Source organism: Calliopsis andreniformis, unplaced genomic scaffold (genome assembly GCF_051401765.1).
Source record: "Calliopsis andreniformis isolate RMS-2024a unplaced genomic scaffold, iyCalAndr_principal scaffold0025, whole genome shotgun sequence".
In the NCBI taxonomy this organism is placed as follows: domain Eukaryota; kingdom Metazoa; phylum Arthropoda; class Insecta; order Hymenoptera; family Andrenidae; genus Calliopsis; species Calliopsis andreniformis.
In genome coordinates this window covers 8,666,341-8,677,573 of record NW_027480434.1, presented here as the reverse complement: position 1 = coordinate 8,677,573, position 11,233 = coordinate 8,666,341, and positions in this window count along the sequence as shown.

Here is an 11,233-nt window from a genome sequence, read left to right as displayed (position 1 = left end):
CTAGAGTGAAGCCTAGGTTGCCCGGAACGTAGAACATACCATTACCTTCACACTGGTTGCAATTATTTCTGTTATACGATGGAAAAACTGTTGCACCTTTATTGTATTTTATGCTTCTGGCGTTGACTTCATAGGCCCTAACTATTCGATCTGGAGGAGCAACGTCCTAGAGTGAAGCCTAGGTTGACTGGAACGTAGAAATGACCATAACTTTCACACTGGTTACCATTATTCGTTTTCTACGATGGAAAAGCTGTTGTATTTGTATCGTATTTTATGCTTCTGGCGTTGACTTCATAGGCCCCAACTATTCCACCTGGTGGAACAACGCCCTAGGGTGGAGCCTAGGTTGCCGGAACGTAGAAATGACCAGTACTTTCACACTGGTTGCAGTTATTCGTTTAATACAATGGAACAACTGTTCTATTGTTTTGTATTCTATGCTTCGGGCGTTGACTTCTTAGGCCCTAACTATTTGATCTGGTGGAGCACCGCCCTAGAGTGAAGCCTAGGCTGCCCGGAACGTAGAACATACCATTACCTTCACACTGCTTGCAATTATTCCTCTTATACGATGGAAAAACTGTTGCACCTTTATTGTATTTTATGCTTCTGGCGTTGACTTCATAGGCCCTAACTATTCGATCTGGTGGAGCAACGTCCTAGAGTGAAGCCTAGGTTGACTGGAACGTAGAAATGACCAGTACTTTCACACTGGTTGCAGTTATTCGTTTTATACAGTGGAAAAACTGTTCTATTTATTTTGCATTTTATGCTTCGGGCGTTGACTACTAAGGCCCTAACTATTCGATCTGGTGGAGCAACGCCCTAGAGTGAAGCCTAGGTTGCCCGGAACGTAGAAATGAACAGTACTTTCACACTAGTTGCAGTTATTCGTTTTATACAATGCAACAACTGTTCTACTTCTTTTGCATTTTATGCTTCGGGCGTTGACTTCTAAGGCCCTAACTATTCGGTCTGGTGGAGCAACGCCCCAGAGTGAAGCCCAGGTTGCCCGGGAAGTAGAAATGACCATAAATTTCACACTGGTTCCTATTATTCGTTTTATACGATGGAAAAGCTGTTATATTTATATTGAATTTTATGCTTCTGGCATTGAATTCTAAGTCCCTAGCAATCCCATCTGGTGGAGTAACACCCTAGAGTGAAGCCTAGGTTGCCCGGAACGTAGAAGTGACCATTACTTCCACACTGTTTGCAAATATACATTATATACGATGGAAAATCTCTTGTACTTATATTGTAATTTACGCTACTGGCGTTGACTTCTTAGGCCCTAACTATTTGATCTGGTGGAGCTCTGCCCTAGAGTGAAGCCTAGGTTGCCCGGAACGTAGAACATGCCATTACCTTCACAATGGATGCAATTATGCCTGTTATACGATGGAAAAACTGTTGCACCTTTATTGTATTTTATGCTTCTGGCGTTGACTTCATAGGCCCTAACTATTCGATCTGGAGGAACAACGTCCTAGAGTGAAGCCTAGGTTGACTGGAACGTAGAAACGACCATAACTTTCACACTGGTTACCATTATTCGTTTTATACGATGGAAAAGCTGTTGTATTTATATCGTATTTTATGCATCTGGCGTTGACTTTTAAGGCCGTAGCTATTAGATGTGGTGGAGCAACGCCCTTGAGTGTCGCATAGGTTGCCCGGCACGTAGAAATGACCATTACTTTCACAATTTTTGCAAATATACATTTTATACGGTGGAAAAACTATTGTACTTGTATTGTATTTTATTCTTCTGGCGTTGATTTATAAGTCCCTAGCTATTCTATCTGGTGGAGCAACGCCCTAGAGTGAAACCTAGGTTACCCGGAACGTAGAAATGACCATTACTTTCACAATGTTCGCAATCATTCATTTTATACGAGGGAAAAACTGTTGTACTTATATTGTATTTTATGCTTCGGGCGTTGGCTTCTAAGGCCCTAACTAATCGATTTGGTGGAGCAACGCCCTACTGTGAAGCCTAGGTTGCCCGGAACGTAGATATGTCCATAACCATCACACAGGTTGCAATTATTCGTTTTATACGATGGAAAGACTGTTGTATTTATTTTGTAGTTTATGCACCTGGCGTTGACTTCTAAGGGCCTAACTCTTGGATCTGGTGTAGCAACGCCTCAGAGTTAAGTCTAGGATGCCCGAAATGTCGATATGAGCATTACTTTCGCACTGGTTGCAATTAGTCATGCTATACGATGGAAAAACTGCTGCATTTTTATTGTATTTTGTGCTTCTGGCGTTGACTTCTAAGGCCGTAGCTACTAGATATGGTAGAGCAACGCCCTAGAGTGACGCCTAGGTTCCCCGGAACGTAGAAATGACCATTACTTTCACACTGTTTGCAATTATTCGTTTTCTACGATGGAAAAGCTGTTGTATTTGTATCGTATTTTATGCTTCTGGCGTTGACTTCTTAGGCCCTAACTATTCCATCTGGTGGAACAACGCCCTAGGGTCAAGCCTAGGCTGCCCGGAACGTAGAAATGACCATTACATTCACAATGTTCGCAATCATTCATTTTATACGATGGAAAAGCTGTGGATTCTTTATTGTATTTTATTCATCTGGGGCTGACTTCTGAGGCCGTAGCTATTAGATGTGGTGGAGCAACGCCCTAGAGTGACGCCCTGGTTGCCCGGAACGTAGAAATGACCATAGCTTTCACACCGGTAGCAACTATTCGTTTTATACGATGGAAAAACTGTTCTATTTATTTTGTATTTTATGCTTCGGGCGTTGACTTCTGAGGCCCTAACTACTCAATCTGTTGGTGCAACGCCCTAGGGTGAAGCCTAGGTTGCCCGGAACGTAGAAATGACCATAACTTTCACACTGGTTACCATTATTCGTTTTGTACGATGGAAAAACTGTTCTATTTATTTTGCATTTTATGCTTCGGGCGTTGACTTCGAAGGCCCTAGCTATTCGATCTGGTGGAGCAACGCCCTAGAGTGAAACCTATGTTACCCGGAACGTAGAAATGACCTGTACTTTCACACTGTTTGCAGTTATTCTTGTTGTATGATGGAAAAACTGTTGCATCTTTATTGTATTTTATGCTTCTGGCGTTGACTTCTAAGGCCCTAACTATTCGATCTGATGGAGCAACGCCCTAGAGTGAAGCCTAGGTTGCTCGGAACGTAGAAACGACCATTACCTTCACACTGTTTGCAATTATTCATTTTATACGATGGAAAAGCTGTTGTATTTATATCGTGTTTTATGCTTCTGGCGTTGACTTCTTAGGCCCTAACCATTCCATCTGGCGGAACAACGCCCTAGAGTGAAGCCTAGGTTGCCCGGAACGTAGAGATGTCCAGTACCTTCACACTGGTTGCAGTTATTCGTTTTATACAATGGAACAACTGTTCTATTTATTTTGCATTTTATGCTTCGGGCGTTGACTTCGAAGGCCCTAGCTATTCGATCTGGTGGAGCAACGCCCTAGAGTGAAACCTAGGTTACCCGGAACGTAGAAATGACCTGTACTTTCACACTGTTTGCAGTTATTACTGTTGTATGATGGAAAAACTGTTGCATCTTTATTGTAATTTATGCTTCTGGCGTTGACTTCTTAGGCCCTAACTATTCGATCTGGAGGAGCAACGTCCTAGAGTGAAGCCTAGGTTGACTGGAACGTAGAAATGACCATAACTTTCACACTGGTTACCATTATTCGTTTTCTACGATGGAAAAGCTGTTGTATTTGTATCGTATTTTATGCTTCTGGCGTTGACTTCATAGGCCCCAACTATTCCACCTGGTGGAACAACGCCCTAGGGTGGAGCCTAGGTTGCCGGAACGTAGAAATGACCAGTACTTTCACACTGGTTGCAGTTATTCGTTTAATACAATGGAACAACTGTTCTATTGTTTTGTATTTTATGCTTCGGGCGTTGACTTCTTAGGCCCTAACTATTTGATCTGGTGGAGCACTGCCCTAGAGTGAAGCCTAGGTTGCCCGGAACGTAGAACATACCATTACCTTCACAATGGTTGCAATTATTCCTGTTATACGATGGAAAAACTGTTGCACCTTTATTGTATTTTATGCTTCTGGCGTTGACTTCGTAGGCCCTAACTATTCGATCTGGTGGAGCAACGCCCTAGAGTGAAGCCTAGGTTGCCCGGAACGTAGAAATGACCAGTACTTTCACACTGGTTGCAGTTATTCGTTTTATACAATGGAACAACTGTTCTACTTCTTTTGCATTTTATGCTTCGGGCGTTGACTTCTAAGGCCCTAACTATTCGGTCTGGTGGAGCAACGCTCTAGAGTGAAGCCCAGGTTGCCCGGGAAGTAGAAATGACCATAAATTTCACACTGGTTGCTATTATTCGTTTTACACGATGGAAAAGCTGTTATATTTATATTGAATTTTATGCTTCTGGCATTGAATTCTAAGTCCCTAGCAATCCCATCTGGTGGAGTAACACCCTAGAGTGAAGCCTAGGTTGCCCGGAACGTAGATATGTCCATAACCATCACACAGGTTGCAATTATTCGTTTCATACGATGGAAAGACTGTTGTATTTATTTTGTAGTTTATGCTCCTGGCGTTGACTTCTAAGGGCCTAACTCTTGGATCTGGTGTAGCAACGCCTCAGAGTTAAGTCTAGGATGCCCGAAATGTCGATATGAGCATTACTTTCGCACTGGTTGCAATTAGTCATGCTATACGATGGAAAAACTGCTGCATTTTTATTGTATTTTGTGCTTCTGGCGTTGACTTCTAAGGCCGTAGCTACTAGATATGGTAGAGCAACGCCCTAGAGTGACGCCTAGGTTCCCCGGAACGTAGAAATGACCATTACTTTCACACTGTTTGCTATTATTCGTTTTCTACGATGGAAAAGCTATTGTATTTGTATCGTATTTTATTCTTCTGGCGTTGACTTCTTAGGCCCTAACTATTCCATCTGGTGGAACAACGCCCTAGGGTCAAGCCTAGGTTGCCCGGAACGTAGAAATGACCATTACATTCACAATGTTCGCAATCATTCATTTTATACGATGGAAAAGCTGTTGCATTTATATTGTATTTTATGCTCCTGGCGTTGACTTCTAAGGCCGTAGCTATTAGATGTGGTGGAGCAACGCCCTAGAGTGACGCCTAGGTTGACCGGAACGTAGAAATGACCATTACTTTCACAATCTCTGCAATTATTCATTTTATACGATGGAAAAACTGTTGTACATATATTGTATTTTATCCTTCTGGCGTTGAATTCTAAGTCCCTAGCTATTCGATCTGGTGGAGCAACGCACTAGAGTGAAGCCTAGATTACCCGGAACGTAGAAATGACCAGTACTTTCACACTGGTTGCAGTTATTCGTTTTATACAGTGGAAAAACTGTTCTATTTATTTTGCATTTTATGCTTCGGGCGTTGACTTCTAAGGCCCTAACTATTCGATCTGGTGGAGCAACGCCCTAGAGTGAAGCCTAGGTTGCCCGGAACGTAGAAATGACCAGTACTTTCACACTGGTTGCAGTTATTCGTTTTATACAATGGAACAACTGTTCTATTTATTTTGCATTTTATGCTTCGGGCGTTGACTTCTAAGGCCCTAACTATTCGATCTGCTGGAGCAACGCCCTAGAGTGAAGCCCAGGTTGCCCGGGAAGTAGAAATGACCATAAATTTCACACTGGTTGCTATTATTCGTTTTATACGATGGAAAAGCTGTTATATTTATATTGAATTTTATGCTTCTGGCATTGAATTCTAAGTCCCTAGCAATCCCATCTGGTGGAGCAACACCCTAGAGTGAAGCCTAGGTTGCCCGGAACGTAGAAGTGACCATTACTTCCACACTGTTTGCAAATATACATTATATACGATGGAAAATCTGTTGTACTTATATTGTAATTTATGCTACTGGCGTTGACTTCTTAGGCCCTAACTATTTGATCTGGTGGAGCACTGCCCTAGAGTGAAGCCTAGGTTGCCCGGAACGTAGAACATGCCATTACCTTCACACTGGATGCAATTATTCCTGTTATACGATGGAAAAACTGTTGCACCTTTATTGTATTTTACGCTTCTGGCGTTGACTTCATAGGCCCTAACTATTCGATCTGGAGGAACAACGTCCTAGAGTGAAGCCTAGGTTGACTGGAACGTAGAAATGACCATAACTTTCACACTGGTTACCATTATTCGTTTTATACGATGGAAAAGCTGTTGTATTTATATCGTATTTTATGCATCTGGCGTTGACTTTTTAGGCCGTAGCTATTAGATGTGGTGGAGCAACGCCCTTGAGTGTCGCATAGGTTGCCCGGAACGTAGAAATGACCATTACTTTCACAATTTTTGGAAATATACATTTTATACGATGGAAAAACTGTTGTACTTGTATTGTATTTTATTCTTCTGGCGTTGAATTATAAGTCCCTAGCTATTCTATCTGGTGGAGCAACGCCCTAGAGTGAAACCTAGGTTACCCGGAACGTAGAAATGACCAGTACTTTCACACTGGTTGCAGTTATTCCTTTTCTACGATGGAAAAGCTGTTGTACTTATATTGTATTTTATGCTTCGGGCGTTGGCTTCTAAGGCCCTAACTATTCGATTTGGTGGAGCAACGCCCTACAGTGAAGCCTAGGTTGCCCGGAACGTAGATATGTCCATAACCATCACACGGGTTGCAATTATTCGTTTTATACGATGGAAAAGCTGTTGTATTTATATTGTATTTTATGCTCCTGGCGTTGACTTCTAAGGCCGTAGCTATTAGATGTGATGGAGCAACGCCCTAGAGTGTCGCCTAGGTTGTCCGGAACGTAGAAATGACCATTACTTTCACAATCTCTGCAATTATTCATTTTATACGATGGAAAAACTGTTGTACATATATTGTATTTTATCCTTCTGGCGTTGAATTCTAAGTCCCTAGCTATTCGATCTGGTGGAGCAACGCACTAGAGTGAAGCCTAGATTACCCGGAACGTAGAAATGACCAGTACTTTCACACTGGTTGCAGTTATTCGTTTTATACAGTGGAAAAACTGTTCTATTTATTTTGCATTTTATGCTTCGGGCGTTGACTTCTAAGGCCCTAACTATTCGATCTGGTGGAGCAACGCCCTAGAGTGAAGCCTAGGTTGCCCGGAACGTAGAAATGACCAGTACTTTCACACTGGTTGCAGTTATTCGTTTTATACAATGGAACAACTGTTCTATTTATTTTGCATTTTATGCTTCGGGCGTTGACTTCTAAGGCCCTAACTATTCGATCTGCTGGAGCAACGCCCTAGAGTGAAGCCCAGGTTGCCCGGGAAGTAGAAATGACCATAAATTTCACACTGGTTGCTATTATTCGTTTTATACGATGGAAAAGCTGTTATATTTATATTGAATTTTATGCTTCTGGCATTGAATTCTAAGTCCCTAGCAATCCCATCTGGTGGAGCAACACCCTAGAGTGAAGCCTAGGTTGCCCGGAACGTAGAAGTGACCATTACTTCCACACTGTTTGCAAATATACATTATATACGATGGAAAATCTGTTGTACTTATATTGTAATTTATGCTACTGGCGTTGACTTCTTAGGCCCTAACTATTTGATCTGGTGGAGCACTGCCCTAGAGTGAAGCCTAGGTTGCCCGGAACGTAGAACATGCCATTACCTTCACACTGGATGCAATTATTCCTGTTATACGATGGAAAAACTGTTGCACCTTTATTGTATTTTACGCTTCTGGCGTTGACTTCATAGGCCCTAACTATTCGATCTGGAGGAACAACGTCCTAGAGTGAAGCCTAGGTTGACTGGAACGTAGAAATGACCATAACTTTCACACTGGTTACCATTATTCGTTTTATACGATGGAAAAGCTGTTGTATTTATATCGTATTTTATGCATCTGGCGTTGACTTTTTAGGCCGTAGCTATTAGATGTGGTGGAGCAACGCCCTTGAGTGTCGCATAGGTTGCCCGGAACGTAGAAATGACCATTACTTTCACAATTTTTGGAAATATACATTTTATACGATGGAAAAACTGTTGTACTTGTATTGTATTTTATTCTTCTGGCGTTGAATTATAAGTCCCTAGCTATTCTATCTGGTGGAGCAACGCCCTAGAGTGAAACCTAGGTTACCCGGAACGTAGAAATGACCAGTACTTTCACACTGGTTGCAGTTATTCCTTTTCTACGATGGAAAAGCTGTTGTACTTATATTGTATTTTATGCTTCGGGCGTTGGCTTCTAAGGCCCTAACTATTCGATTTGGTGGAGCAACGCCCTACAGTGAAGCCTAGGTTGCCCGGAACGTAGATATGTCCATAACCATCACACGGGTTGCAATTATTCGTTTTATACGATGGAAAAGCTGTTGTATTTATATTGTATTTTATGCTCCTGGCGTTGACTTCTAAGGCCGTAGCTATTAGATGTGATGGAGCAACGCCCTAGAGTGTCGCCTAGGTTGTCCGGAACGTAGAAATGACCATTACTTTCACAATGTCTGCAATTACTCATTTTATACGATGGAAAAACTGTTGTACTTATATTGTATTTTATCCTTCTGGCGTTGAATTCTAAGTCCCTAACTATTCGATCTGGTGGAGCAACGCCCTAGGGTCAAGCCTAGGTTGCCCGGAACGTAGAAATGACCATAACGTTCACACTGGTAGCAATTATTCGTTTTACACATGGAAAAACTGTTCTATTTTTTTGTATTTTATGCTTCGGGCGTTGACTTCTAAGGCCCTAGCTATTCGATCTGGTGGAGCAACGCCCTAGAGTGAAACATAGGTTACCCGGAACGTAGAAATGACCAGTACTTTCACACTGTTTGCAGTTATTCCTGTTGTACGGTGGAAAAACTGTTGCATCTTTATTGTATTTTATGCTTCGGACGTTGACTTCTAAGGCCCTAACCATTCGATCTGGTGGAGCAACGCCCTAGAGTGAAGCCTAGGTTGCCCGGCACGTAGATATGACCATAACTTTCACACTGGTTGCTATCATTCCTTTTATATGATGGAAAAACTGTTGTATTTATATTGTGTTTTATGCTTCTGGCGTTCACTTCTTAGGCGCTAACTATTCGATCTGGTGGAACAACGGCCTAGAGTGAAGCCTAGGTTGCCCGGAACGTAGAAATGACCATAGCTTTCACACTGGTTGCTATCATTCGTTTTATATGATGGTTAAACTGTTGTATTTATATTGTATTTTATGCTTCTGGCGTTCACTTCTTAGGCCCTAACTATTCGATCTGGTGGAACAACGCCCTAGGGTGAAGCCTAGGTTTCCCGGAACGTAGAAATGACCATAACTTTTACACTGGTAGCAATTATTCGTTTTATACAATGGAAAAACTGTTCTATTTATTTTGTATTTTATGCTTCGGGCGTTGACTTCTAAGGCCCTACCAGATTGATCTGGAGGAGCAACGCCCTAGTGTGAAGCCTAGGTTGCCCGGAACGTAGAAAAGACCATAACTTTTACACTGGTAGCAATTATTCGTTTTATACAATGGAAAAACCGTTCTATTTATTTTGTATTTTATGCTTCGGGCGTTGACGTCTAAGGCCCTAACTGTTTGATCTGGTGGAGCAACGCCCTAGATTGAAGCCTAGGTTGCCCGGAACGCAGGAATGACCATAAGTTTCATACTGGTTGCAATTATTCGTTTTATACGATGGAAAAGCTGTTGTATTTATATTGTATTTTATGCTTCTGGCGTTCACTTCTTAGGCCCTAACTATTCGATCTGGTGGAACAACGCCCTAGGGTGAAGCCTAGGTTGCCCGGAACGTAGAAAAGACCATAACTTTTACACTGGTAGCATTTATTCGTTTTATACAATGGAAAAACCGTTCTATTTCTTTTGTATTTTATGCTTCGAGCGTTGACTTCTAAGGCCCTAACTGTTTGATCTGGTGGAGCAACGCCCTGGAGTGAAGCCTAGGTTGCCCGGAACATAGAAATGACCATAACTTTCACACTGGTTGCTATTATTCGTTTTATACGATGGAAAAGCTGTTGTTTTTATATCGTACTTTATGCTTCTGGCGTTGACTTCTAAGGACCTCAACTATTCGATCTGGTGGAGCAACGCCCTGGAGTGAAGCCTAGGTTGCCCGGAACGTACAAATGACCATTACTTTCACACTGTTTGCAATTATTCATTTTATACGATGGCAAAGCTGTTGTATTTATATTGCATTTTATTCTTCTGGCGATGACTTTTAAGGCCGTAGCTATTAGATGTGGTGGAGCAACGCTCTAGAGTGTCGCATAGGTTGCCCGGAACGTAGAAATGACCATTACTTTCACAATGTTTGCAAATATTCAATTTGTACGATGGAAAAACTGTTGTACTTATATTGTATTTTATTCTTCTGGCGTTGAATTCTAAGTACCTAGCTTTTCGATCTCGTGGAGCAATGCCCTAGAGTGAAACCTAGGTTACCCGGAACGTAGAAATGACCAGTACTTTCACACTGGTTGCAGTTATTCCTGTTATACGATGGAAAAACTGTTGCACCTTTATTGTATTTTATGCTTCTGGCGTTGACATCTAAGGCCCTAACTGTTTGATCTGGTGGAGCAACGCCCTAGAGTGAAGCCTAGGTTGCCCGGAACGTAGAAATGACCATCACATTCACACGGGTTGCAATTATTCCTGTTATAGGATGGCAAGACTGTTGTACTTTTATTGTATTTTATGCTTCACGCGTTGACTTCTGAGGCCGTAGCTACTAGATATGGCAGAGCAACGCCCTAGAGTGACGCCTAGGTTCCCCGGAACGTAGAAATGACCATTACTTTCACAATCTCTGCAATTATTCATTTTATACGATGGAAAAACTGTTGTACTTATATTGTATTTTATCCTTCTGGCGTTGAATTCTAAGTCCCTAGCTATTCGATCTGGTGGAGCAACGCACTAGAGTGAAGCCTAGATTACCCGGAACGTAGAAATGACCAGTACTTTCACACTGGTTGCAGTTATTCGTTTTATACAGTGGAAAAACTGTTCTATTTATTTTGCATTTTATGCTTCGGGGTTGACTTCTAAGGCCCTAACTATTCGATCTGGTGGAGCAACGCCCTAGAGTGAAGCCTAGGTTGCCCGGAACGTAGAAATGACCAGTACTTTCACACTGGTTGCAGTTATTCGTTTTATACAATGGAACAACTGTTCTATTTATTTTGCATTTTATGCTTC